Genomic DNA, 6,306 nt, shown 5'->3' on the forward strand with positions numbered 1-6,306 from the left:
GAATCAACAAATGTCACTGAACTGAAGTCTTTCTTGGGTCTTCTAAATTACTCCAGTGAATTTCTGGAAAATCCACCCACGATTCTTCAACCTTTGCATAACCTGTTGAGAAAAACATGCTAAATGGTTTTGGACCATGGAATGTGCAAAGGCATTTAAAAATGCAAAAAGTCTACTGCTGCAAAACAAAATGTTGGTGCATTACAGCACAAATCTGCCATTGAAGTTAGTTTGTGATGCATCACCCTACGGCGGTGGGAAAGATAAAGCACTTAAGCCTTATTTTGTACGCAGACAACAGCTGTCAGCAGAAAAAAGATTTATTCTTTGGGGACAAAAAGTCATCATTCCACCAATACTGGAAAACCTGCATCATGAACATCATGAAAGATCTCAGCAGAGAGCTCAGCACAAATCCTTAAATGATCCCTGATGAGTAAGGAAAAAGTTGGTTACTGTTATGCTCTGCTGTTTAAAATAAAACATGTATCCATGTCCTTCCTTCCTGATCACTTCTACTAGTCTAACCAAGAATATTACACTATGTTTTGGTCTTTGGTGTTTCTGTGAGCTCATCTTAATGACTGCAGGCCAGGTTTGATCACTTTAACCTACTTATTTGCTTCTGCTTGCTAAATGAAATTCCTGCAGTAGTTTTCCTGTTTTATTGATAGGTTTGTGATGCCATCATGCTATCAGGGTGGTAAAGGAAAGGATATTCCATAAGTGGCTTTAAGGTTTCTCTCATTACTGTCTGCTGACCAGAGTAAATATAAAGTGCTTTAAAAAGTATCTGCCCTTTTCCTGACTTCTCAGTGTTTTGAATATTTGTCACAACTAAATATTTAAGATCAAACAAATTTAACATTAGTCAAACATTGTGGTGGTTGTGTGATGGTCTGGCTGCTTTGCTGCTCCAGGATGACTTGTGAATTCTGCTCTATATCAGTGCGATGGACCGAGTTGAAAAAGCAGGAGTCGTCACAGGAATTCTAAGAAAAAGAGGGTTTTCGTTTATTTAACCAGAAATATTATATTAACAAACAATAGATGTTGAGCTCATAAAAGAGGTCAAAGAAACAAAACTAAACTCAGGCAAAGAAATGTGAAGTTAAACTCAACGACTGCCCAAACAAACATACGGACATAAAGCAAGAAATGAAATACAAGGGTAATGGCTGATCAGACCACTATGACACAACACACAACTAAACAAAAACCAATCGAAAATAACAAAAACAACGGAGCACAGTCCAGTCTGTTAATAACCTAAACACCAAAGAAGAAAATCAAAACCACTAAACCTAAACTCAAATATTTAGTTAAATACAAAGGCTTTTTTTTTTTTAAATGAAAGAAAATACACATTCTTCCCCCTTCAGCAGAAAGTGGTGGTGTGGTCCAACCATCCCCTCTTTGTATATAACTGCTTTAAACCCTGGCCACAATCTTTTTTTCTGGCAGCTCCCAGGAATGATGGCAGGTAAGAAACAGGTAAAAGAAATAGATCAGTCACAAATAAAACCAAAAGTAATGGAATGTTATGAATACATAAGTAAAATAAATGTGCGCGCTTACAAATAGAACCAAGGTATTTAAACCAATCAACAATCTTAGTGCAAACTTAAGTGTGTTATTTTAAATGAAAAAATAAAGAATACATAAGAGTTACCGACTTTTAGAGTGTGACCATGGGTTTGGCCATCACAATCAGTAAATCCTAAAGGACAATGTCTGGCCATCATTTCGTGCCCCAAAGCTCAAGCACATTTGGATTGTGCAATGGGACAGTCATCCAAAGCACACCAGCAAGTCCACCTCTGAATGGTCATAAAATAACAAAAGGTAAGTTTTGGAGTGGTCCAGTCAAAGTCCAGACTTAAATCAGACTGAGATGCTGTGGTACAATCTTAAACAGGCCGTTCATAGTCGAAAACCCTCCAATGTGTCTGAATTAAAATAACACTGCATTGAAGAATGGGTCAAAATTCCTCTGCAGTTATGTGACTCATTGCCAGTTATCAAAAATGCATGACTGAGTTTATTCTTGCTGCCACTCTGCTCATTATTTAAATACCAAAAACGAAAATCTTTGGTAATTATTATCACTGCTGTCTCCTGGTAGAAACAGGAGTGATACACCTGCTGTTGTCAGACCTGCAGATATCAGGCTGTGATTTTCTCCTTTATAGTGGACAGAAAGTACTTTTTTGGAGTGGCACAAATAATTTGTGTGGCATCTTACTGAATGCAGAACAGCGGATTGTTCTGTAAATAGTTTGAAATGATTATTTAAAAAGTCAAGGTAAAAGTTAAATGGATGCAAATAACTGTTGTTTGCAAAACTTGTGCATATGATTTTAAAATTGACAATTTATATTTGCATTTAAAGTTATGAAATATGATTCATTAAACATGTTTGTGGTTATTACAGTAAAAAATATAACTTTTTCTACTCTGATTTTATGTTTTTGTCTGATTTTAGATCAATTGTGTTACTACAGTATGTCAAAATGAAAACATAACTGTAAATATAGACATGTGATGTTCTGCTGAAAGGATGATACCAAACAAGGCAAAGTAAATAGTTTTTAAAGGTAAAATGTGGAGGGAAAATCAAAAGTAGTTAAAAATGGCAAATTATACCCTGGGCCCCAGAGGGTTAAACGTTTTTTAAAGTAACGCAATAGTTACTTTTCAAGTAATTAATTACTTTTAGAATATTGTAACTCAGTTACTAACTCACTTACTTTTTTAAAGAACTAGAAACTATAATTAAGTGCTTTTTCAAAGTAACTTGCCCAACACTAATTATTATATACCAAGTGCTTCTGCAAGAAAAATCAGAGCTAAATGAGAGACATTTACCAGTTCAGTTTCTTATACACCCTTCATTATTTTATTCCCTCTAGTACAGTATTAATGACCTTTCTCCTGCTGTTCCAAATCACACGTAGCTGACTGATATTGCAATCAATCAGATTAAAATAAACAAAATAAAAAATGGAAGAAAAATATGTTAAACTGTATTTCATGGGTTAAAAATGATTGAAAACATTTAGGAAAGTTTCTAAAATTGAGCCACATGGAGTGTGCTTTTTTCATCTCTGACATTCAACATGAATCCATCAGAAGTACACGTAGCATCACAGTTCCTCCTCCTCAGGACAGCAGCAGATTAACAACAGTTACAAAGTGACGACCTACACCGGGAAACTGATTTGAATAGTTAGATTTTAAAATCATGATTTCACATTTCATTTCCAAATCCAATACAAACTTCCCCAAAATAGCTGGGATTCATGATGTGACCTCTTCCATATATTAACTTTGCACATTAACAGTTACCCAACATAATATTACACAGTACATCAAATTATTTCATTAAGCAGATGCAACAAGACAGATTTGTAAAGGCTCCTGTGACTTTTGAAACTTTTCTCTTGTGACTATCAGACAGTTTGATTTTCCTGGCGAGATGCTTTTTGTGTGCTGAATATCTGAGTCCACGCTTCAAGCTTTTCCTTTACGGCACTTGCATCAGGTCGGTCTTCTGGTTTCTCAGACAGCAATGAGTTAATAATTTGCTTCTGTTTAAAAACAAGAAAAAACACGGTGTATGTGTAATGTCTTGTGCAGTGAAACCTCTGATAAATAATAAATATATTTTAAAAAATGCATATGTTGTGTCCAGACAACTCAGCGATCAAACAAGATCTTTTATAACTGTGTAAACCAATTAATCTAAGTTTTAGCACTACTCTGCTGATGACCATCCTGTCGAAATTTAAGCACAGTATGAATATGGTAATTTACCTCTTTGGTAAAAGTCACTGAAAACTCTTCGAGGAACCTCTGCCTTTTGACGCCAGGCCAAATCTGGTGTTTTGTGAAGATGATTCACTGTTGTTCCTAGAAAAAGATGATACAATTACTTCATAGCCTGCACTGTACACAGTGCTGCAAGGATTTTTATATAGTTATAATATAGTGCTGGTGTCAGTAAGTGCCTTACTGTGTAACTGATGAGGCTAAGGATTCAGGTGGAGCACCATCTTCCGATGCTGTTGGCCTGATGGACACCTAAAACACACAGCAAAATCCTTTATTTTATGCATATTTCACCCAAAGGGAAGCATTTAATTAAGATGAAATATATGAAAATACCTTGATGTCCCAGTCTGGCTGTTCCTGAAGAGCAGAGCAGGCTAACTCTGCTGCTTTCTGTTGGGCTTCCTTGATGCTATTCCCATCACCCACAGGATATTCCTTGTCGTCAATTATTAATTTGTAGAAAAAACTGTGTTGTGAAAAAATGGGAATGTTTTAGATCATTACATTGACAGTTTAATATTGTTGAACATCAGTCCGGTGTTGGTGTCTGAAGATTCAACTGAAAGGACAGAGTTTGACGTATACTCACTGAGGAACGTGAGACGGGCCATCTTTCTTCACTTCAACATATGAATGGGAACGTTTGGTTTTCTGACAATAGCGGTTGACAAGACTTTTGAAATCTGTCTCTGTAAAGCTGGTGTCCTCAGAGCTAGGAACCGTCTGAACTGAAGCTTCTGCTGCATTGTTTCTCTGTCAAGATACCAAGAAATACATCAGAGAGACAATTGCCCCAGGTTGGTTTTTCATTTCTCTCAAGCATGTTCTAGTTAGGCAAAACTAAACCAATTCTTCGCTCGCTTTGAGGCACAGAGCTACACCCCTGCACAGAAGACTCTCTCTCCGCCCCTGCACAGAAGACTCCTCCCTCCAACAACTGGGTGGTGACACTATCCCCAGACAGTGTGAGGAGATCCCTTGGCGGGATCAATACCCACAAAGCCCCTGGTCCTGGTAACATCCCTGGACAAGCACTGAGAGACTGCGCTGCAGATCTCACAGATGTCTTCACAGACATCTTTAATACATCACTGAGCCAGGTTGTGGTTGCCTCAAAGCCTCCACCATCATTACTGTACCAAAGAAGTTGTCTTTAACGACTACCATCCTGTCGCACTCACCTCCATCATTATGAAGTGCTTTGAAAGGTTACTCATGCATCAAATCAAGACCTCTCTTCCCCCCAACCTGGATCCATACCAGTTCGCATACCGGTCAAACCACTTGACCAATGATGCAATTTCATCTGCCCTTCACTCAGCCCTCACACATCTGGACACTAAAGACTCATACATTACAATGCTGTTCATAGACTTCAGTTCAGCATTCAACATTCCCCATAAATTCATTCACAAACTGGATCTGCTGGGCATCACCACCTCGCTGTGTAACTGGCTGCTGGGTTTCCTGACAGGAAGACAGCAGACAGTACGGGTCGGCAGCAACACTTCCAGCACTAGAACACTGAACACTGGGGTTCCTTAAGGATGTGTGGTGAGCCCCCTTCTCTTCACTCTGCTGATGCACGACTGCACACCATCACATAGATCCAACTTATTCATCAAATTTGCAGATGACACAACTGTTGTAGGTCACATCAGCAACAATGATGAGACCTAAAACAGGAGTAAAGTTAACAATCCGGCCTAGTATTGCAGCAAGAGATGCTCTATAGAGTTGAAGTCTGAAAAAAATCTGCAGGCAAATACAAAGTTGTTTAGGCATGAAGGTGAAAAGCAGTGTCTTGCACATGATTGTACATCATTTATATTAAAGCCTTGCACCAAAGGCTTTTCATACCTTGACTCAGTTGATGTGTTCCTTGTATTGTTTTCAATGCTCTCATTTTCAACAGCATTGTTAGGGAATAAAGTGAAGATATTTTATAGATTTTAAATGTGGAAAAGTCCTGACTCTGAATATAACACCAACTTCGCATCTTTCCATTGATGAGAGAAGATTAATGATACTCACTGGTGTCGCATTTCTTTTTTTTTTAAATTTAGTAGGCTTTTATAAATGTCGTTTAATCTTTCAGTATCATAGTTTTTTACTAAATATTATGAGAAATGACAAACCTGATCTGTAGTCAGGCCCTGCAATGAGGACTCAATGGACTCCCTTAGGGAGAAGAAGAGGGGCATTGTTAGCATGCTATGCTCTTTTTATATATTTATAATATAGTGCTGGTGTCAGTAAGTGCTTACTGTGTAACTGATGAGGCTAATGATTCAGGTGGAGCACCATCTTCCGATGCTTTTGGCCTGATGGACACCTAAAACACACAGCAAAATCCTTTATTTTATGCATATTTCACCCAAAGGGAAGCATTTAATTAAGATGAAATATATGAAAATACCTTGATGTCCCAGTCTGGCTGTTCCTGAAGAGCAGAGCAGGCTAACTCTGCTG

At 37.9% G+C, this 6,306-nt stretch overlaps 1 long non-coding RNA gene across 1 annotated transcript; it reads right to left on the reverse strand.

Annotated features, from left to right (window-relative positions):
* Positions 1 to 2,893: 2,893 nt before the first annotated feature.
* LOC102204316 (uncharacterized) lies at positions 2,894 to 6,306 on the reverse strand. Its single transcript, XR_001290493.1, has 8 exons — positions 6,254 to 6,306; positions 6,102 to 6,169; positions 5,973 to 6,015; positions 4,424 to 4,587; positions 4,168 to 4,300; positions 4,016 to 4,083; positions 3,817 to 3,912; positions 2,894 to 3,590 (listed from the first exon to the last, which is right to left on the reverse strand). It is a non-coding gene; the product is annotated as an uncharacterized LOC102204316 (long non-coding RNA).

This window comes from Pundamilia nyererei, unplaced genomic scaffold (genome assembly GCF_000239375.1).
Source record: "Pundamilia nyererei isolate P.nyererei 1_Seehausen unplaced genomic scaffold, PunNye1.0 scaffold00120, whole genome shotgun sequence".
Taxonomy (NCBI): Eukaryota; Metazoa; Chordata; class Actinopteri; order Cichliformes; family Cichlidae; genus Pundamilia; species Pundamilia nyererei.